Raw genomic sequence first — 23,193 nt, forward strand, 5'->3', positions numbered from 1 at the left:
ATGCAAAGAACATGTATAGTTGACCTTCTTTTTTCAGAAATATTGTTCTATATAGATTGTAATACAATTGAAGATTCATACCATTTCATTAATTAATATCAACTGAAATCCTTCATATTTCTCAACAGGCTTGAACATTTTTGCTTCAAGAAATAGGGGAGCAAATTACTTTACCAATACAAACACAAACATAAAGATCAGACAGTATAGAGAGGAAGAAGAGAACGAATTCGAAATACCTTTCTTGGCAAGCTGCATTTGGAACTTCTCCTTCTTCTTCCGCTTCTTCAAACTCAAACTACAAAAGCACAGATTAGTTTTGGGATGATATCAATTCTGGTCTAAAGATTAGTTTTGGATGGGGTCTGTGATGATCAAACTCGGAGAAATATATATATATATATATATATTTAACTAAACAACAATAAAGCTGAATGAAATTCAAAACTACCTCTTCTCACTGCAATAGCTATTAAATGAAACCTATAATGAAAATCAATGTCATTTCAATTTCTAAACTGGCAAAAGCTAATTGTCCAAGCACACAATGCTTCAGAACCTTACTATTTTTAACAAACAACTAATTGAATGAATTGAAGCATGTTGCTATTAGTTATTATTGAATTGGATTGTTTCTTGAAAAATGGTTGATTATTTGAACTACTATCTACTTCTTTATAATACATGGTTGTAGACACTTCACTTATGTGTAACTACAAATAAAATTTTGAAAATTTTTCCAGCATGTTTGGTAATGTTCTGTTTTACAACTAAACTATGTAGTTCCATATCTAGCTCCAAAAACTACACGGGTAGCAAAGGAATGTTATAAAATTTACCTTAGGCCAAGATGAATATTGATTTCTTAGTATTACAGCATTACCTATGGGATCAGAAGAGTCCACAATTATTGCATCATAAGTTCCTACTGGAACAGCCTTTGAAAATGCGACTCCTATGACATTAACAGAGAGCTAATGAGGAAGCTGTTTGTATTAAAAAAAAAAAAAAAGGACGCATAGTTAGATAGAAGAAGAATGAGATGATCTTACCATCACCAACATAGTGTCACCCTGGGATCCTCATATCCAATAGCTACACTAGGGAAAAACTGTTTTGAAACCTGGAATACAGAAGCAAGAACAATAAATTATTATTTCTCCTACAATTTTCCCAGTCCATTAGTACCTCAAAGGAGAACCACATGGGCACTTGCATGTTCTAGAAAAATTGAATTACTCCAAGTGATGTAGCAGTGCATATAAATACATATGTATGTGTGTGTGTGTGTGTGTGTGTATACATATATATACACACACATATGACGTCTCTAGGCATGCATGAAATATTCCACCAGCTACTGGGGATAATATGATCCTTTAACAGCCAACGAAGAATAAATCCAAAATTTTCATTTCTTTTTTTTTTTTTTTTTACTTACATCAACAACCATCTTATCAATCTGACATATATCTATTTGCTCGACAGAAGAATGACTAGCCACTTCCCTCAGTACACCACCATCTCCTCCACCGATAACCAAAACCTGAACAACACCAATTTAAAAAGATAATGAGTTGACAAGAAATTAAAATGAATGATACTACACCATATCGCACATCATCTTCTTAATGAATGATAGGAGCATAAATGCTATCTTTATAATGTTTAAACCCTATATTTTGCTAAGTTATTTCTTTTAACTTGATCAATTTAACTTAGTTAGTGTTTTAGGGGTGAAAATGGAGTCTCAAGGTCCAAAAATGACTAAGGAAAGCATAAGTAGCGCAGAAATGGAAAGAAATGAAGAAATGGAAGTTCTCCCAGTTTAACTAGGAAAAGGAATCCCAGTTGGAGTAGGAGTCTGAAGCTGACTTGGACTAGGAGTTCTACTTGGAAAAGGAAACTCAATTCTACTCAGATAAGGAAACCTATTGTGACAAGGAGTCCCTGTTTGATAAGGATTACTCAAGAAGGTTCCGGAAGAGTGTAGAAGTATCGCAGAAAAGAAGTTTGTATTCAACTAGGAAACCTGCTTGCATATGGAGTTCTACTCATACTAGGAGACCTATGGAAGCCAGGAGAAGCCTATGGAATGTCGAAGAAGTGTCTAGAAGACTCAAGAAGATCATATGCCGTGCACATGGAAGAGGAGTACACTTTGGATTCAGTTTTGAGAGAAATATGGAGTTGGAATTCGAAGTGGAAAAGGATTGGATTTTCCGTGATATTCTTGAAGTTTCTTGATGTCTCAATCTTCAACAAGGCATGTGAGAGGCATGTGATGGTAAGGAAAACCTAATTGGACACAAGTTATACATTTTAAAGTCGAATCCATTACGGATTCGGAAATCTGCCTGTGCAGATCAGTCAAATTCAATGGAGTGTCAAAAATAACTCAGTGCTCAGAAAATTATGATCTTTATATGGTTGGAAAGCTACGGATGTATAGTGTTTATATATTTTTACGGTTTGTTGATATCTATTTTCTAGAGAAAGTTATGTATGTTTTAGTGCACTGAGGTCAATTCTGCCGGAAATCTGTTTTGTATCAAAGAAGTCCTAAATCAATAAGAACTTGGAGAAGTCAAGTAGAAACGAATTGGGAGAGCCTTGAGACATTCTCCTATATATACCTAGTGTATTTGACGTCTCTAGGTGAACAATTTTCTCCACAATTTCGATTTCTCACTTGCTTTCTCTCTAGTTTCAGGTTTTCACAATCTTCAAGGAGCTAAGCCGTGCCACCTTCCTCCACTACCTTGTTCATCACTTGTTGCCATGCTAAGGAGCTGCTTTGGATCTTTGGGATGTGACTAAGGGTTGTTTATATATTTTACCATACATTTATTCACGGTTTTGTGTACTTGTTAGATAGATTTTCTGCTTTGGATTTTCTATGTGTAAACAGAAATTATTGAGTATGCAATCTGATTTTCGAATGTACTTTTGATGTTCTTTTCATTTTTTGATGTGTTTATGTGTTCTTTATTTTGATTAGTTGCCAAATATATGGATTGTTAATTTGATTTTGTGCTTCATTACATGTAACGTTCTTGTGGTTGCAAACATAGGAAGACTTACATGTAATTTGCTAGTAATTAGATTTATGCTTTGTAAACCCTAATTCAAATAATAGTTAAAGGATTGCTTTGAGTCGAAATCAGATTATACATGTGATGATAAGTTTTGACTTGCTTTGAGTGCTTGGATTTGCATGTCTATCAATTCTTTCTTGAACTTAATGATTTGAAAACGGAATTTTTTAATGCAATTGCTTTGATTGTGTTATATCGACTTTTCAAAATAAATGGATTTAGTGTTTTCCTATTTCAATTGACTTAAGAAAGAAAGTTAAAAGGGACAATGGTTGCTTTGATCTTTGTGTCTTGGTTGATAGCTTTCCACGGTAACTAAGAAAGATTAAAGGATGCATTATAGGGTCTTCTTCATTTAGATACTCATACTAGAGTGAATTATACATATGACGTGTCATTAGCAGGACGGCTTTTGCCTTATTTGCCTTCAAGGCTGCTCTATTTGCTTCCAAAGCTTGAGCTTACTCAATAGTTAATTTAGCATGTCCTGGCTAGGCGCTAGAATCGTTTCTAGGATTCCTTGAGCCTTGAGATGTTGGCGGATATCCCGAACCCACTTGTGATGTCCAAAGCTAGCTTTTCCCAATGGAGCAAAGTGCAGTTTGTTAAGGTTCCTCATCCTAAAAGAGAGCAAGAAAAATGGTTAGTTTCATAGCAGAAAAAGCTACCACGAAAACAATAGAAATTTCTGAGAGTAATTGATCCCAAGAAATTAGGAATTTCTGAGTGTAATTACTCCTAAGAAATTGAATTTTAAAAGGTATTGGATTAGATCAAAACAATGATGTGTATGTGGTTGATCATATATTCTCAACAAACTCTAAGTTTAGAGATCTCAACAAGTTCCAAGCTTGAAGATAACACGAACCCCCACAGTTTGGCTTAGGTTTCCCCTATGAAGAAGAAAGGGGGGTTGCAAGTCCGCGAGAAAAGAAAAGAAAGTAAATTACATGAAAGCAGCAACTTTTAGAAAAATTTACCTTGAAAAGTGGTCGCCCGAAAAGTCGTAGGATTTGGCTGAAAAAAGTTACCAGTGGTGGGTGGTGGCCGAACGCTGGTTGGAAGCTGCTGTTGAAGCTTGGCTGGAACGACGTGTTGTCATGTGTGGGGGTGCGTGGGCAAGTAGGGGATGCTGGGCAGCGAGCGAAGCGAGGGTGTTGCTTTGGGGGGGAGGTTGTGTAAAGGTTCTAGGCAGAGGTGTCGAGGGTGTGCAGGGGTTGTTGTGAAGCGATGCTAGCGGTGTGCTGGGCAAAGACTTTCAGAAGGAAAGCGCTAGCGAGGCTAATCTATTGCCCAAATGGGTGCAGGACACTAGCGTGTGGGGCTACGAGAGTGCTGGCGAGGCTCACCAGAAGGTGCTAGCGAGGCTAGCAATGCAGGGTTGATGCGTGGGGGCGCTGTGTAGGCGAGGCTAGCAGAGATAGAGCGAGTCTAACAGGCTAGTCTAGAACTTCTGGTGGCCGGTTCGGGCATTTTCCTACAGGTTTTGGTTGTTCCTCAGCCGAATCTGGTCTCCTGGGGTCGAGGGCTTCAAGGTGTGCGGCGGGGGAAGTTAGGGTTTGAAGGTTATGATTTTAGGATTTCAGGGTTAGGGGTTCGTACTAATAACATGTTTTAGGAAATCAGAAATTGGAAGAGAATTGAGCTGTCAGTGGCGGATCCAGAAATTTTAGTCAGATTGGGCACAATTAAGACAAAAAAAAAATTCAACGAAAATTCATGGATGGTAATCAAAATCATATATAAATATTTTATCCATAAGATATAACGAATATTATAAGTTTTAATCATCTATGAGAATACAAGACGGTAATTATCACAAAAGGTAACTAAAAAAAAAGGATTATAGATTTTAGTTTTTATTTTTTATTTTTTATTTTTTTAAACAAAATAAGTTGCGATATTGCTGAAGATTAAATTGAATGCATGATTGACCAAAAAAGAAAAGAATTTAATCCATCTAAAAGGTCGCGGGATTCAAATTACAATAAATAATAAACAAGGAGTTAGTTGAACCCTATAGAAAGGCAAAATACTCAAAATATAAAGACAAACGTCTATGTAATATTGCATTCATACAATACAATAAATTGATAGGCTATTGTGGTTTAGAACTTGTTTATAATCGAAGTACTTACATGTTTAGGGCAACAAAAGAGAAGAATATCATGCCCTAAGGAAATATTGGAAGAGGAAAAGGACGTGTGTCTTCACACGTTATTTTATTTAATTTTTTCTGGTAGTTTCTACCCAGCGATGAAGTTCCCAGCCAAGTCATTTAAAAAGTTATAATGCCCAGCGTGTCCCTTTCTTTCTATTTGCAATCTGCCCCTTCTAAACTAGAAAAAAAAAAGATTTTGCCATTTTCGTCAACCTCTGTTGAAGAGCAGAAGTTCCCAGCAACTATGGCTCACCTTCATCTATGGCTATCCAGAAAAGCTGAGGTTGGGCAATTGCACAACCTCACCCTAAAATGAATCCCCCCCCTGTGAGCTGTGCTTTCATTGATAATAGGGGTCTCTTTATATAAATGATTACAAGCAAAGAAAGTCTTACAAGGAAACATAATCGTATAATGATTAGGATATCTACGAAGCTATCTGTAAGACTAACCCTATTACAACTCAGACAAGTAGTTAGAGTTTGAGCCAGACACATAAATTTGATGTCCTTAAACATTACTTTGCTTTTATCTATTTCTTAAAAAACGAGAAGAAGAATGAATCAAAATCACATGATATTGCTCCCTTGTGAGTAGGTCTCTCCTCCACCAAAATTAATCAAAAGATTGGTTCTCAATCTTGATATATTGCAGGCATCCATTTGAATTAGCTAAAAGAAGGATTTCAAGGGTTTTGGATTGGAAGATCTAGTAATAACTATATCATAATATTCAATGAATTTAGTTTTGGAATTTCCTTAATCAGATTGTTTTGAATTTACTTTTGTATTAAATGATGGCCATATATAGAAATTATTATTTTGACTTAATTGTTTTAGGTCAATTATAAAACTGTATAGGCAATATAAGGAAATTTCGAAGAAAGAAAAATACAATTTAATTGAATCTTATATTTGGGGGAAGTAAGAAGAGTTTTTTATTTATTTTTCTTTCATTTTTGTCTGTTTGTCTTTATTTGTCTTTTCATATGACTTGACAAAGTCTATTAATAATTCAAAAAAGTTGGAGGTCCAAATATCAAATTTAGAAGTCCAACTAGAACCATTAAAAAAATAATTCTTTTTTACTTCTAACAAAAGAAAATATCAGCAAAATTGAAAATAAAAAAAATGGCTTGAGAGCTCCTAAAAAAAAAGGATCTTGGTTTGGTAGTCATAAGTACGGTTTCTTTGTTATTGAGGGGTGCCTCTACGTCAGCGTTTACTTCCGGCCTTGTTGGTGTGGATTAGGTGATGGCCAGACGGACTGGCATTTTTCTCCTGTGGTGGTAGGGTTTAGAAGTTGGTCACGTTCTTTTCTTTCTCAAGCCTAAGTTGGGAATGACTTTAGGAGCGATTGCCGATTCGGGTTCTCGTCGGAGTACAAAGAGAACCGGATATTAAGTTGATTGCTTGTATTGGGACTCCTGGGATAAATTGATTAGTTGTAACCCAGAAGAAAGGGCAGTTATTGTGGTTAGAGTTGAGCCCATTTTGGGTCATGGTATATGTAATCATTGATTCTACATTAGGTGTATGAGAAGCTCCTGGAGACTGGAGTAGTTGAGATTTCACGGTGTCATCCCCATCCTTGTAATCTTCTGGATTAATGAAATTTCTACTCCTCTTCTATTCCCAAAAAAAAAAAAATTAAAAAAAATTGATGATTGATTGTGGTTACAATTGTAAATAAATGCATCTTGTACCAGCTATGGAGTAGGAGCAAATCTAGCAAAACAAAACAAAACTAGCACTATTATTTGATAAGCGATGAGCATGTTAAATTGATACGAATCCGAAGATAGTGTTAAACTAGCATTATAAGATAGTGGTTAAACCAATCTGAGTATCATCAACCATGCACAAAGTAAGAATAGAAAAAAGTTAAAAGAGAGCGAACGAGACCTAGGGTTCGAGTAGAAAGTGACACTTTGTTCGACCGTGTTGAGAGTTTGGTCTCGGCCAGGCGAAGTGCTTCTAGGTGTTGTCCTCAGGTGTGGAGTCAGTGCGAATCTGGAAGCATCTCGATCTCTAGTCGGCGCGTTGGGTTATTTTGATTTTGGAATGCTGTGGAATTGATTGGCGATTTTCCGGTTGCTTGGTCTGGTCAATTGGATCCAGGCTATAGAAAGACCTTTTGGCTCATGTTCGTACTGGTTTGAGCGGTGGGAGATCAGATTTCTGTGGTGATTGGGTGCCAGTGCTGTGGTTGGCTGATCGTTGCTCAACTATGTTTTTAGTGGTGGTAGGTATAGTTGACTGAGGTGTTCGTCCTTTGGACTTGACAACAGCGTTATGGGCACAGGAGGTAAACCAAGGCGATGGCCTTCTGAGTTGTTGGGCTTGAGCCTCAAGATCTATTCTTGGGCTATTTGGGTGCATTTGGGCCTATGTAGGTTTGATTTTCTTTAGAATTGACCCAGGTTGGAGGGTGCTTTGACACCCTCATCCATTACTTAGAGCTTTGCGCTGGCCTGGCCTAAGAATTTGACCTACTTAGGTGGTTTTGGGCTTGTTTTATATATGGTCTCTAAAGTGGTAGTTTGATTCATGATTTCAATGGAATATGTAATTATCTCTAGTTGGACTGGACATCTCAAGTCTGGTGCGAGTAGAGATAGCTTCTAGGAGCTTTCTAAGATATTTCTATGTTTTATTTGTACCACAATTGCGTGTAGGCAGGTGAAGCATAGATGAATGATTTTTTTCTTAGGAGGCGAAGATATTTTTGGATGTACTAGGATGAGTTGCGGTGCTTGGATAGAGAATTAGTTACTTCCCCACCAATCTCTCTATTCTTAAGTGTTTGTAGTCTCTAGCCTTTTATGGTTGTTGATTTAATGCATTCAAGCAGTCAACTTCTAGTTTCAGAGAAGAAGAAGAAGAAGAAGAAGAAGAAGAAGAAGAAGAAGAAGAAGAAGAAGAAGAAAAAACAATTTTTAAGTTCGACAAATCTGAAGAATTTGAGTTGATCACTTGCACTTCAAGCAAGCAATTACAACTCTGTAATCTACAAAGCTTGTAGCAGATCAACACCAACCCTTATAGCTAGGAGCTCTACCTATTTAGCCGAAGTAACATGAAGAACTTGACAAGCAAAACCAACTCTAACCACCCAGTATTGTTTCAGATTATTACACCACCCACTTCACCTTGCACCATTGATGAGAGAAAAGCTCCATCAATATTTGACTTATGTTGGTCTGAAGGAGGAGATTCCTAATACCTTGGAACCTTTTGTTGCTATTGTTTTGGAGAAAATTATCAAGTTGAAAGAAACTCATCATACCAAGGCATCAAATCTAGCGTTACAGTCAAAGGAGTTTGTGAGCGATTTGACCAAAACATCAGATAATCATAAGTAAATGATCAAAAATATCAGTTTGCAAATTCAACTTTGGCTCCAACATCCACTCCTTGAAAAGCAATAAGGCAGAAGGCTTGACTTGCAAATTGAAAGGATGATATGTAAGTATATCTTTAGACACCAGGGGGTCAGAAAAGATATGACTTGTGTTCTCATATTGATCACAAACTATACAACCTAAATACCTTTTTCTTTTTTGATAAGAAAATACAGTTTACTTACAAGAAAGTGCCTCTAGGACACCCTAAACCTACATGATCGAACAGAATTGCTCTAGAGATACTAGGGGGAAGATATCTTCATGTCATAAACTCTCTCACAGTTGTATTCCAATTAATTGAACTATTTTTAGACTCAGGTCACTACTAGAATTATGCCATCAGACATCGGCCAAAAACCGATGAGAAACAAAATCCCGACCGATGTCTTAGTGGGTGATGAGAAAGGTCCGGAAAATCCAGACATCGATTTTTAGCCGATGTCTAGTATAAGTATACACATCGGTTACCCATAATAAATCGATGTAAATACGTTTAAATAATAACAAACTTGTATGTTTAATTATTGTTAAACCCTCATCTTATTGCCTTTGATGCATAAAGAAATATATATCCTATGGCACAACTATGTATTTTAACATCGTTATTCATTTAAAAACGATGACTGATACTGTCTCATACATCGGTTTTCTGCTCTTCATCGATGATAATACTTATACTGGACATCGATCTCTATCTAAAACACGATGTACACTAGTTTGTGGCACATCGGTTCTAGCATAGTAATTCGATCTCTTATGGTTAATGGGACATCGATTTCCATTTTGAAACTGATGTATTTCTCTTAATAGACATCTGTTTTTATGGTTATAACTGATTTAAACTTTATGTATAGACATCATGTTCTTTAGATGAGGATGATGTCCACAAAATATGTAGCTGCTGCTATAAAATGTAATCCATATTTGACAAAAGTAATTTGAATATTGGAGTATTCTATCTAAAATCATTATCCTTGACAATTCACAAAATAGGCAGAATAAAATTTCAAATGCATGAATTAACATTTTCCAAGCAATTTTCACCTACTCAAATTGTTCTAGTCTCTTGCTCTATTTTCACAATCGTGAAAAGTTATCCTTGCATACATGTCTCCAACTTTCTCCGAGAAATTCATTGATAGCGATGGCATTTTGTCCATAAGTTAATGGTGAGAGCCAATATCCCCACAACAGCCATTTCTTCATATCCTCTGAATAAAAAATAATAACAAAATTAATAAAAAGAAAAAAGACACAAGTTTAGCTTACCATCATAATTTAATTAAGACACTAAGATAACACATAAAAGCCCTGTTATGATTTCTTAGATTAGATTAGACTTTGCAGAGGATTTACCTTGTGATATGACAAAGCCACCCAGACCAAGAATGACAAGTAAAGCACCAAATCCAAATGTATTTGCAATAGTTACGTTCCTTCCTAGTGCCTATACTAATCGAAAAAGTCCATTTGCCATCTGACTAATAAATTTACTGTAGTAGTCAAAGCGATTCTCGGCTTGTTCAACTTGCCATAACCCCTCTTGTAAATCAATTCCTTTACACTCTTCTGGTTAGGGTATCTGAAATCATGCATTCCTATTAGCCATACATTTATATGTTTACAGGTAAAACAAAGAGTTTAGTTGTATGCACCCATAAGTGACATATGGTCCAAACTAGCAAAACTAGTACGGAGTTTCTTAGTGACATACTTTTCTTACTACAAACCATGTAGATATTGATAATAGATATGTCATCAAGAATTTTGATGACTTGAAGCAGAATTTTAATGGTGGCAAGCTTGCAGCACATATTGAGTGGAATTGATGTTAAGTTGTTAACTGATACAACTTAACTTCATATATAAACCACTACCTTGTGCAAATTGGTCCCATTTGCTATCGCTTTGTAGTTTTCAATTCTAGAGGCATTTAGAGATGTAGTAGTTGTGTCCAGATTTTGTTTCAATGAGCCATTTTCTTTGTTCAATCTAGAAATTTGATCCTGTCAAATGCCAAAAGCCATGTATGGCAATTTAATATCAAAAAGGGCACAGGTGTAGGATTTACAAATCCAATTACCTAAGTCAACAAGTTAAACAAAGAAACCAATTGAACACTATAATTTGATAAAAGAGCAAACAGATACCTCATTTTCCTTTAACAATGCTGCATAGTTTTTTTTTATAATGCTTTAATTTCTACCTCAGATTCTTGAAGTCTCTTAATCTCAGCTCGGTATCGTTCAATCTAAAAGGACATAATAATACACAATAAAAATATTACTCATAAAATATTCCATCAAATTTGATAAACCAAACAGCAGCACCAAGAAGACACAAACCATAAGAGAGAACGAAAGACAATAGCAATGACCAGCAACCCATCCAGACAATAGTCAAATGCATACACAGTCAAACAGAACAAAGACAAAGGGAAAGTTTGGGAATTTTTGATGTATTGATCTTCTCCAAAGATGGAGTACATATACAAAGTATACACATTCCTAATAGGAAACTAATTACACTGTGATATTCTCCCCCTTAACTACATAATATTCTCCTACAATTATGGAGAGTGACTCACGTCAACACTCCCCCTCAAGTTGGAGCATACAGATCATGGATGCCCAACTTGTCAAGTGAGTTAGAAAACGCCCCTGCGAGAAACTGCCTTTGTAAGACTGTCTGCCAACTGCTCCTCAGTAGGTACGAAGGGAAAAGAGATGATTTGTTGATCCAGCTTCTCTTTGATGAAGTGTCTATCAACCTCCACATGTTTTGTGAGATCATGTTGGACAGGATTATGAGCAATTTCAACTGCAGCTTTGTTATCACAAAATAAGGGCATGGCTTTCTTCTGCTTGAACCCCAAATCCCTCAACAAGTGCCTCAACCACAACATCTCACAAACTCCATGAGCCATTCCTCTATATTATGCTTCAGCACTAGAACGGGCCACCACCTTCTGTTTCTTACTCTTCCAAGTAACTAAATTCCCACCTAAAAACTTAAAGTATCCGGAAGTGGACTGTCGATCAGTTATACAACCTGCCCAGTCTACATCTGTATACCCCAAAACATCCAAATGCCTATGCTTAGAAAACAGCAACCCCCTTCCAAGGGCAGACTTCAAGTACCTCAAGATCCTAACTACAGCTTCCATATGAGCCTTACTAGGATTATGCATGAACTGACTCACAACGCTAACTGCATAAGCTAAGTCTGGTCTAGTGTGTGACAAATAAATTAATCTTCCAACTAACCTCTGATATCTTGCCTTATTCCTGGGTACTTGATCTGGATACTCAGCTAACCGATGGTTCTACTCAATGGGTGTGTCAGCTGGTTGGCAATCAAGCATACCCGTCTCTGCTAATAAGTCAAGGACATACTTTCTCTGGCTCAACATAATACAATCTTTTCCTCTAGCAACTTCAATTCCCAAGAAATATTTCAAACTCCCTAAGTCTTTCATTTCAAATTCTACAGACAATGCACCCTGCAACTTCTTAATCTCCTCAAGATCATTACCTGTCACCACCATGTCATCCACATAAATAATTAAATCTGTAACTTTACCCTTCTGATGCTTAAGGAATAGGGTATGATTTGAATTGCTCTGCCTATACCCAATCCTCCTCATGAATGTCGTGAATCGACCAAACCAAGCTCTTGGAGATTGTTTGAGGCCATATAAGGACTTCCTTAAACGACACACCACCTTGACTCCAGTGGAAGTACCATATCCCGGAGGCAAGTCCATGTATACTTCTTCATTCAAATCACCATGCAAGAAGGCATTTTTTACATCAAATTGTTGCAGAGGCCAATCAAGATTAGCTGCTAGAGACAGAAGTACCCGGATTGTATTGATCTTTGCTACTGGTGCAAAAGTTTCATCATAGTCCACACCATACTTCTGGGTATAACCCTTCGCTACTAGCCTTGCCTTATATCTGTCCATCGAACCATCTGAATTATGCTTCACTGTATACACCCATCGACACCCAACTGTTTTCTTTCCAGGAGGTAATGATACTAACTCCCACGTTTGATTTTTTTCAAGTGCATCCATCTCCACAACTATTGCTTTTGCTCACTTCTCGTCCTTCATTGCATCCTGCACTTTACTAGGAAGTGACACAGAAGATAATTATGAGTAGACACATAATTAGCTACATGATATTTGGTCTTAGCACACAAGCTTGGTTCATATTTCTTAGCAGGCTGGCCACAATTGGACTGTTCTGGTAAGACTCGTGTTTGAACATGTGTAGAATCTGTTAAAAGAGTAACACTATTAGACAAAGGTGGGTTATGGGACAAAGGCAACCTACTACGTACCTTAGATGAAGATTGAACAGGGGAGACCACTGATGGAGAGGGAGAGATTGAATGACTAGGAGCTTCTTCTTGAAGGGTAGACGATTCGGCAATTGCATTTTCTGTGTCGGAACTCACAATGCTCTGTTCGGCAGTAGCATGGCGAAGAGTAGACGATTCAGTAATTGCCTTTTCTATTTTGGAACTTGTAATGCTCTGTTCGGCAGTTGCATGGTGAAGGCTAGACGATTCAGCAATTTCCTTTTCTGTTTCGGAACTCGAAACGCTCTGTTCGGCAATTGCCATTTCTATTTCTGCAGGAGTGTCATTGTTTTTTGGGGCATTTGACACTTCCTCTTCACAAACCAATTGATCGTTTGAGATAAAGCGATCGATCGTTGGCCTTGTTTGGCATTGTCCTTCATAAAAAACACCTTGCTCCCCCTGACTATGAGTTGTAGAAGGTGGAAAATAACATGTATCCTCACTGAATGTCACATCCATGGTGACATAAAATCTTTGAGAGGGAGGATGATAACACTTGTATCCTTTCTGCTGAGTCCCATACCCGACAAAGACACACTTGAGAGCCCTTGCATCTAACTTAGAACGTTGGTTCTTATAGAGATGGACATAGGCTACACAACCAAAGATACGAGCAGGAAGGGTATTAAGAGATGGGATAGAGACATAACTAGACAATACCTTGAATGGAATACGACCTTGAAGAGAGGAAGATGGGGGACGATTAATAAGATGGGAGGCACACAACACTGCCTCTCACCAAAGGTATTTAGGCATATTGGCACTAAGGAGAAGGGCTCGACCCATGTCTAACAAATGTCAATTCTTCCGCTCAGAGACTCCATTCTGTTCTGGTGTTTGTGGGCAAGTGGTTTGGTGAACAATTCCATGAGATTGGAAGTAATCATGAAATGAATGATTAACAAACTCTTCCCCATTATCAGACTGAAAGACCTTAATACGAACTTCATATTGGGTACGAACAAGATTATGGAAGGCTGTAAAGGCAGAGAAAACTGTATGTTTTGACTTAAGCAAAACAACCCAAGTTAATCTGGTGAAGTCATCAATGAATAAAACAAAATAATGCATTCCTGAAAGAGTTGAATTTCTTGAAGGTCCCCATAAATCAGAATGAATTAATTCAAAAGGCATTGTACTAGACTGAAAGCTAGAAGGATAACTAGACCTATGACTCTTGGCTAAAGCACAGGTTTCACAATGTAGACTAGAATCACTTATTCCCAAAAAAAGAGAAGGCATGGACTTCTTCATGACAGCAAAGGATGGGTGACCCAAACGACGATGTCATAACCACAATTCATTCATCCGATCAGAACTCAATGTCAAGGCAACATGACCTTGTGGACTTGATGGTGCTTGTGTCGATCCTCCGTACTGATACAGCTTTAAGCAAGCGCATAATTTAACCCTGAAATGTCATTGTCAGTATAGAATAAGTAGGGATCGTTCTAACCGGGGATTGAGGGTACACCTGTAATTGCAAAAACAACTAAAGAATTAATACAAGTTCAAAGTATTATTTACAAAAATAAAACAGAGAAAGAAATATATACAAGTAAACACAATTAGGGGGGTTTAACGTAATCAAGCCCTAGAAAGCTAGTCAATCATAACATGTTTAACGTATTAAGAACAAAGAAAGGCTATCAACTCAAGTGTGCAACTTAGTATGAAAAGGTCCACCTAATTGCAATCCTCTTTAATTAAATTCGGTTTTTGTCCAAAACCTTTACTACTTTGATTCAAGTTACACAAAACAAAAAGTTGATTTCATGTTCTTAAACCTAGCACCATTCATATCAAAACCCTAAGTGTTTCGAACCACATAAGATTAAAATATAAAAGATATCTATAAAGCAAATTTAATTAAACAAACTCACATAAGCAACTCTCGAATTATAATATAAGAATCTGAAAATTTCATTCAATCATAAAAATTCCAGAAATAATAATTTTGTTCAATCATGAATGTCAACTAGTACATAACCAACGAATTCAAAACAAGGTTTACAAAGTAGAGGTCGAATTACACCGTGGATGGAAGATGAAGATGGATGATTTTCGTTGTGATCCTTGAAGCTTGAAAGCAAGTCTTCAATGGTGGATGGTGGAGGAATAGGTCACGGCTCCTTCTTCTCCCTTCGGCCTTGCTTGAAATCCGTGGCTTGCTTTAGAGGATGGAGAGAATTTTCTAAATTTTTCTAAGGTGTGTGGAACCTCTCTCAACATCAAAGAGGTGGGTATATATAGGAGCACGGCTAGGATTCACAAAGCAATCAGAAATTTCCACATAGCTTCCACCAATAGGAATTCGCCAAGTAAGCTTTGTGATGTGGTTCAACCAATCATAGAATGCCAAGTAAGCCTTGTGATGTGTTCCAACCAATCATAATTCTCTAAAATACCTCCCTAATATTTAATTGCCGAATTTCCTTGAAATTATTATGATTTTCTTCATGAATTTCGGCCAACATTCCTTTAGGGAATTTAGGGATGAATCTAGACGCCTTTTTAGCTTTTCCTTGGTGCACACATATTTTCCTTCCATAAATATCTCCCTTTTCAGACCAAAAAAAAAATATCTCCCTTGAATCTCTCTTGGCGTCATCTCCTTGATTATTTCTGATTTTCACGTTGGCAATCACACCAAATTATTCCTCCAACAATATTTCTTTACATAAAAGTCTCCCAAGAAAATCTCTCCTTGAAATCCTCAATCAATCATCTTTAATTCCCACGTTGTCACCTTGTTTTTCCTTAAGTATTACACGGCAAATTTAATCCCCAAGGAAAATATATTTTCCTTTTTTTAAAAAAACTCTTCCTTGATTCTCTCCTTGCCATGTCATCTTCATGAAACTTCTCGTTCCATTTATGAACTCAATTCAGCTTATTTATTCCAAAAACCTGAAAATAGAAGCTTTCTAAAATAAGAAATGGAAACTTTCTTAAACTAAAATGGAAACTTTCTTAAATTAAAATGGAAACTTTCTAAAAATGGAAAATAGAAACTACAAAACGGAAACTTTCTACAATTAGGAACTTTCCCATTCAAAGAATGGAAACTTTCCTAAACAGAGTTTTATTAAGGAAATAACGCAGAAAATATAGGGAAATAACAGTTAAAACGTCGCATTAAAATGCTCCTATCAAATTCCCCCACACTTATCTTTTGCTAGTCCCTTAGCAAAATCACACAAAGACTCAACTAAGACTCAAAGAAAATTTAAAGACTCTACACAAACAATGACTCTACTGCCCTTCAACTTTTTGTCTCAGCAATCTCTTACTTTCATAACACCAAGATTAGCACTCAACCAAGAATCAATGTTTAAGCATTTGAGAGTTAATTAAAACATGTAATCCACACATACACAAGTAGGACTTGGTTTGTAACAATGGTGATGGGGTTAAGCTCAGCATGCTTCAGACAAGTATGATTCATATCCTCACCAGGTATATCCACTCTTTCTTCTCTCAGATCATGGCAATGCTTAAAAGCTTATACACTCAAGTATATGTGAAAGATAGCAAGTACATCACATATCATATGAAACGAAAGCACATGTATATATTTTTCTAAGATCTCATGAAAGATACCAACTACTTGCACAGATGGACCCAAGCCATAGGTTCAACTCTTGTAACTCATCTCCATAGATCAAAGACTGTCCCATCTTAAGGATCAAGAAGGTCTTCTCAAAGGTTGTAATTGGGCCATGGCTCAAGGTTTTAAGAAACAAAGGATAAGGAATTTAACAAAGTGTCCTAAAAACTTAGCAGAGCTCATGTAAATGTAGAGACTTCTAAAAAATCCACCAAGGCATATAAAACGTCATAATCCCATAGAAGTAAAGGGCCATATGTCTTCATGTTGGGCCCTAACTTCACTCTAAACTTCCTTTGAACTCTAGTGAATTGGACAAAGGCCAAATTTTTCATTAGTGGGCCTTCAATTCAAAACAATCTCCAAACTTACCAAGTATGGGGGACTAAAATCCATAGATATATTTTTCTTTTTCTTTTCTAGCCGTACACATTTTTCTTTTTTTTTCATTTCTTTTTTCACGGCTTTCACATATTTTTCTCTGTATGGACAAGTCTACCCCCACACTTGAACTTTCACCTCTTCTCAATCTTCATTCTCAATGCCAAATCCTTAAGTAATGTCCCAAAAGATAGCTCCACTAAGTTTTAGAACAAAGGGTAGGAGTGTAGCTATACTAAGGTTCAGGGTTAAGGATTTTAAGGGTGATGAAAGAAAAAGCTTAACGTAGGCTCAAAGGGGTTAAACTAGGGGAGTCCCACGACAGGCACAAATAGGGACACAAGTTTATTTGGCAATGGTGATAATTCCTAGGGTGCCTCTATCCTTTCCAGAATCAGGGCCATGTATTGATAAAATATCTCAACAAGCACAAGAGCGAATTCTTGCATTCTCTAGTCCATCAAACTTAATCTATGGCAAGCAGTCAATCAAATGAAAGAATAATGAGATCATCAAAACATCGCCAAGAAATTAAGAATATATTCTTTTTAATTATCACTCCAAGAAAAAGGGACATGGCTCAAATATCTCACATGGGTTTTTATGAATCAAAACTCATTTTAACATGCTCATATTCTGTACCAAGGTCACGAAATCCATATCCACTACACATGCATACATTTTTCATATATCTCAATTAACCAAAGAATACCATTTTAAAATCATCTCAATCTTGTGATCCTCTTTTAGCCATAATTTCAGAGATATAAGCTCGTCCTAGACAGTTGAAAGGGCATCCTAAGACTCAAAAATAAAAACAAAAGACTAAGACTCAATAAATAAAGAGAACGGAATTTTTTTTTTTTTTTTTTTTGGAAATTTTTTGATTTTTTTGTATTTTCCAATATATATGACTCAAAATAAAAAACAAAAGTATAAATCCCTTCCCCCACACTTAAATATTGCATTGTCCTCAATGTAATCAATTATAAGCATGCAATGAAACAATTAAGCATATAGCGATGGAATGTACGAAAACAAAAACAAAAGAGAAAATTTGAAAAATAAAAGAAATAGGGAAGGAGAAAGCAAATCTGTGTTTGTAGTCTCCAGAACAGCTACTTCTGAATTGGGTTGCCTCCCAAGCAGCGCTTGAGTTTAACGTCTTTCAGCCAGACGGAATAGATATTAAAAAGTTAGTAACTATAATTAACAAAGAAATACAAAAAATATAAACAAGTAACAAAGAATTACAAACTACAAATATAATTAACAAGTACATTGTACACAAGACACAAGTTAGGTACACAAGTGAGTAAAAAAAAACATGAAAAATATTTGCACAAATGTTTTTTTTTTACCTTAGTGTATCACAACATTTTGTTACATTTTCTTTTGTCATAAATATTATTGATATCAAATCTAATTCCAAGCGGTAAATCAAGTTGGACATGCGGCCCAAGTATAGTCGTCTAGACACAAAGTCCCTCTTACATCCTTTGGGCAATCTTACTGAAATGGCCAGGTAGGGGAGGACGAACACGAGAGGAAAAATCTATTTTGGCATGAGCTACTCTCACATAGTGGTTTAGGCCCATTTTTAAGCACTTCTGGATTCAAAAACCCGTCATGAACGTTGTCCCCTTCCTAGACACCATTCCACATAGGCTATACTTACTAAGATGAAAAAAAGTCATAAGTGTGAAGACAGTTCAACAAGTGTTAATAAAGGTCGCCCTCAACCTTAAGGGACCTGAACTAAGTACCAATAAGGGGTTTAGACCAATATTAACAAACGCGACTTCACCTATTCCTCTCAAATTACAACCTACAATTAAAATTCGTATTCAACAATATAAAAAATATCCTAGTTAATTTAAACTAAGTTTCAAACAGTTTATATACAACAATTATAAACAAAAACAAGTGATTTTTCAATCCCCGGCAACGGCGCCAAAAATTGATACAGCTTTAAGCAAGCGCATAATTTAACCCTGAAATGTCATTGTCAATATAGAATAAGTAGGGATCATTCTAACCGGGGATTGAGGGTACACCTGTAATTGCAAAAACAACTAAAGAATTAATACAAGTTCAAAGTATTATTTACAAAAATAAAACAAAGAAAGAAATATATACAAGTAAACACAATTAGGGGGGTTTAGGATTATTAAATTAAACATTAAATAAATAAAATAAAGAAAATGTAAAAACATATATACAAGGGTGGAATGAGGGAACAAAGATCAAAACCGAAACTATGATCAAATTCGATTAAACCCTAATATTGTTCATCTAAGTCATGAGAAAGGAGTTGATCATGTGAAATATTCGAAAGCAAATAATTTCCCATTTTTTACTTTTCAATGCTAATTAACCTAAGTGAAAGCACAAAGATTAATCCTATCAAACATGTAATCAAGCCCTAGAAAGCTAGTCAATCATGACATGTTTAACGCATTAAGAACAAAGAAAGGCTATCAACTCAAGTGTGCAACTTAGTATGAAAAAGTCCACCTAATTGCAATCCTCTTTAATTAAATTCGGTTTTTGTCCAAAACCTTTACTACTTCGATTCAAGTTACACAAAACAAAAAGTTGATTTCGTGTTCTTAAACCTAGCACCATTCATATCAAAACCCTAAGTGTTTCGAACCACATAAGATTAAAATACAAAAGATATCTATAAAGCAAATTTAATTAAACAAACTCACATAAACAACTCTCGAATTACAATATAAGAATCTGAAAATTTCATTCAATCATAAAAATTCCAGAAATAATAATTTTGTTCAATCATGAATGTCAACTAGTACATAACCAACGAATTCAAAACAAGGTTTACAAAGTAGAGGTCGAATTATCCCGTGGATGGAAGATGAAGATGGATGATTTTCGTTGTGATCCTTGAAGCTTGAAAGCAAGTCTTCAATGGTGGATGGGGGAGGAATAGGTCACGGCTCCTTCTTCTCCCTTCGGCCTTGCTTGAAATCCGTGGCTTGCTTTAGAGGATGGAGAGAATTTTCTAAATTTTTCTAAGGTGTGTGGAACCTCTCTCAACGTCAAAGAGGTGGGTATATATAGGAGCACGGCTAGGATTCACAAAGCAATCAGAAATTTCCACATAGCTTCCACCAATAGGAATTCGCCAAGTAAGCTTTGTGATGTGGTTCAACCAATCATAGAATGCCAAGTAAGCCTTGTGATGTGTTCCAACCAATCATAATTCTCTAAAATACCTCCCTAATATTTAATTGCTGAATTTCCTTGAAATTATTATGATTTTCTTCATGAATTTCGGCCAACATTCCTTTAGGGAATTTAGGGATGAATCTAGACGCCTTTTTAGCTTTTCCTTGGTGCACACATATTTTCCTTCCATAAATATCTCCCTTTTCAGACCAAAAAAAAAATATCTCCCTTGAATCTCTCTTGGCGTCATCTCCTTGATTATTTCTGATTTTCACGTTGGCAATCACACCAAATTATTCCTCCAACAATATTTCTTTCCATAAAAGTCTCCCAAGAAAATCTCTCCTTGAAATCCTCAATCAATCATCTTTAATTCCCACGTTGTCACCTTGTTTTTCCTTAAGTATTACACGGCAAATTTAATCCCCAAGGAAAATATATTTTCCTTTTTTTAAAAAAACTCTTCCTTGATTCTCTCCTTGCCATGTCAACTTCATGAAACTTCTCGTTCCATTTATGAACTCAATTCAGCTTATTTATTCCAAAAACCTGAAAATAGAAGCTTTCTAAAATAAGAAATGGAAACTTTCTTAAACTAAAATGGAAACTTTCTTAAACTAAAATGGAAACTTTCTTAAAATGGAAAATAGAAACTACAAAACGGAAACTTTCTACAATTAGGAACTTTCCCATTCGAAGAATGGAAACTTTCCTAAACAGAGTTTTATTAAAGAAATAACGCAGAAAATATAGGGAAATAACAGTTAAAACGTCGCATTAAAATGCTCCTATCACGTACATGCAATCCAAGTGAAACAGTCTCTCCCTCAAATCTCCCTTGCCAATTATCACCCGAGTACACAGATCCTGAAAAATAACATACATAGGATAAAAAGTGACAGAGCATTTGTTTTGTGTGTTTAATTGAGACACAGACAAAAGATGATGAGATAAAGAGGGTACATAGAGGACATTATAAAGAGTAATGGACGGTGTAACCTGGACTGACCAAATCTCTAAGACCGGAAAAGACTCACCATTGGCATTAGAAACATGTGTTATGGATGGGGAGGACAACGTGACAAAGAAAGACTTATCATAGGTCATGTGATCAGACGCACCAGAATCAATTATCCATGTATATATTACTACTAGTAAAGCCAGAAACATTTAAAGCGACACCAATTTTACCTCGATTCTTCTGAGTTAGGGAAACATTACCCATAGTTTGATCTAGGTCTTCCACATTATAGAAATCAGGTTCTTGCTCACCAGTTAGGTTGCCGCCGTGCTTTTATAACCATTGTTACTTCTTTTCCAACTAGGATTATTGGAGTTGAGTCTTAGGAACTCGGGGCATTGACTCTTGTAGTGGCCAATAGTTTTACAATAGTTGCAAGTCACCTGACTATTGAACAACGAACTAAGGGACAAATATGCCATGCTTCTTCTTCAAGCAGTAACACAAACCACAAAATTTGACACGGCTAATGAAGGAGAGGCTGACAGCAAAGTATTGCAAACTTTAGGGTTCTAGGGCAAAAGGAACAGAGGATGAAGACAAAGGACAAACTCTTAAAGAGTACAAAGACAAATTTGCAGCGGAAACAAATGAACAGAGTTCAGACAGATCTCTGCTTTGATACCAAGTCAAACAGAACAAAGACAAAGGGAAAGTTTGGGAATTTCTGATGTATTGATCTTCTCCAAAGATGGAGTACATATACACAGTATACACATTGCTAATAGGAAACTAATTACACCGTGATATTCTCCCCCTTAACTACATAATATTCTCCTTAACTATACAATCCTAATTATACTACAATTCCTACAATTATGGAGAGTAACTCACGCCAACAGACACAAGTTGGATTTTCCACAGGTACAGACGTCAAATTAACAAGGACATACAGGCAACAGACTGCTGCCTCATATTTAAAAACTATCAATCGTCCCAAGCAGCATCACATATAGACTACTAGATTACATCCATACTGATAGTCATGCTTTTAGATCTTGTAGCTAATATACACATCTCTTACCAACTTTCTAACAAAGCATTACCAGCTATTCAATCCAAAACGCATGAACATCACCTACAAATTCTTATTTTCATACTCCTAGATGCATTTCCAACTTGTACCATGAAGGAATAGCATATTCCAATCAATTACCAAACAAACAACACGGCTACAATGCTGGTAACCATCAATATTTCCAAAGGTACAAGTATTACCTATCTCAATCGCAAAAGCTGCAAGATCTTCTTTGTCTTTGGATCATTGGCATTGAAACTGAAAATACAATAATTAAAAGTATAAGGAAAAGAACCAGAACTATAAAGATCTCAATATATAAACAAATTAAGGATCATGACCTACCCACGGATACGAATGATAAACAAAAGCTTTGAGTCTGGCTCGACATAGAATCCTCTTTTTAGCCTTGCTTCACGCTTCAACTGGACCAACTCATTGTCCTATAGTATATTAACATGAAGAATAAACATAAAGGACAAATCAATTAAAAGAAGTAGAGTGAAAATTAATATAATAAACCAAACAAGATGTACCTTCTTTGCGTACTCCTTGGTGTACTGTTTGAATTTGTTGTAAATAAGCTTTCTATTCTCAGCATTCTTCTTCTTGGCAGCTTCAAGCCCCTGCTTCTTTGCCAAGGCCCATTCCTTCTCTCTCTTCCTCTTCTTTAGAACAGACTCCAAAACCACTACCTTGACTGCTTCACCCATCTCTACAAATGTGGATCGCAGATAAATGAATGTACTTTCAAAACAAGCCATGTAAACTCACCACTCAAAACAATATCTCTGAGAACAGTGTTTCACACACATCAAAAGGGTGGTTCAAAATATTGAAACAAAAACTAAAAATGAAGGGTTATTATCACAAATGGTACATGAACTTATCCTCTATCTTATCGATGGTACCTGAACTTCAATTTTGATCACAAC

The 23,193-nt window shown here is 36.2% G+C and overlaps 2 pseudogenes; both read right to left on the reverse strand.

The window, feature by feature from the left end:
- Positions 1-472: 472 nt before the first annotated feature.
- On the reverse strand, positions 473-7,640 carry LOC121052810 (annotated as a pseudogene).
- A 2,522-nt stretch (positions 7,641-10,162) lies between these two features.
- Positions 10,163-22,971, reverse strand: LOC112199022 (annotated as a pseudogene).
- Positions 22,972-23,193: the final 222 nt, after the last annotated feature.

Source organism: Rosa chinensis, chromosome 4 (genome assembly GCF_002994745.2).
Source record: "Rosa chinensis cultivar Old Blush chromosome 4, RchiOBHm-V2, whole genome shotgun sequence".
In the NCBI taxonomy this organism is placed as follows: domain Eukaryota; kingdom Viridiplantae; phylum Streptophyta; class Magnoliopsida; order Rosales; family Rosaceae; genus Rosa; species Rosa chinensis.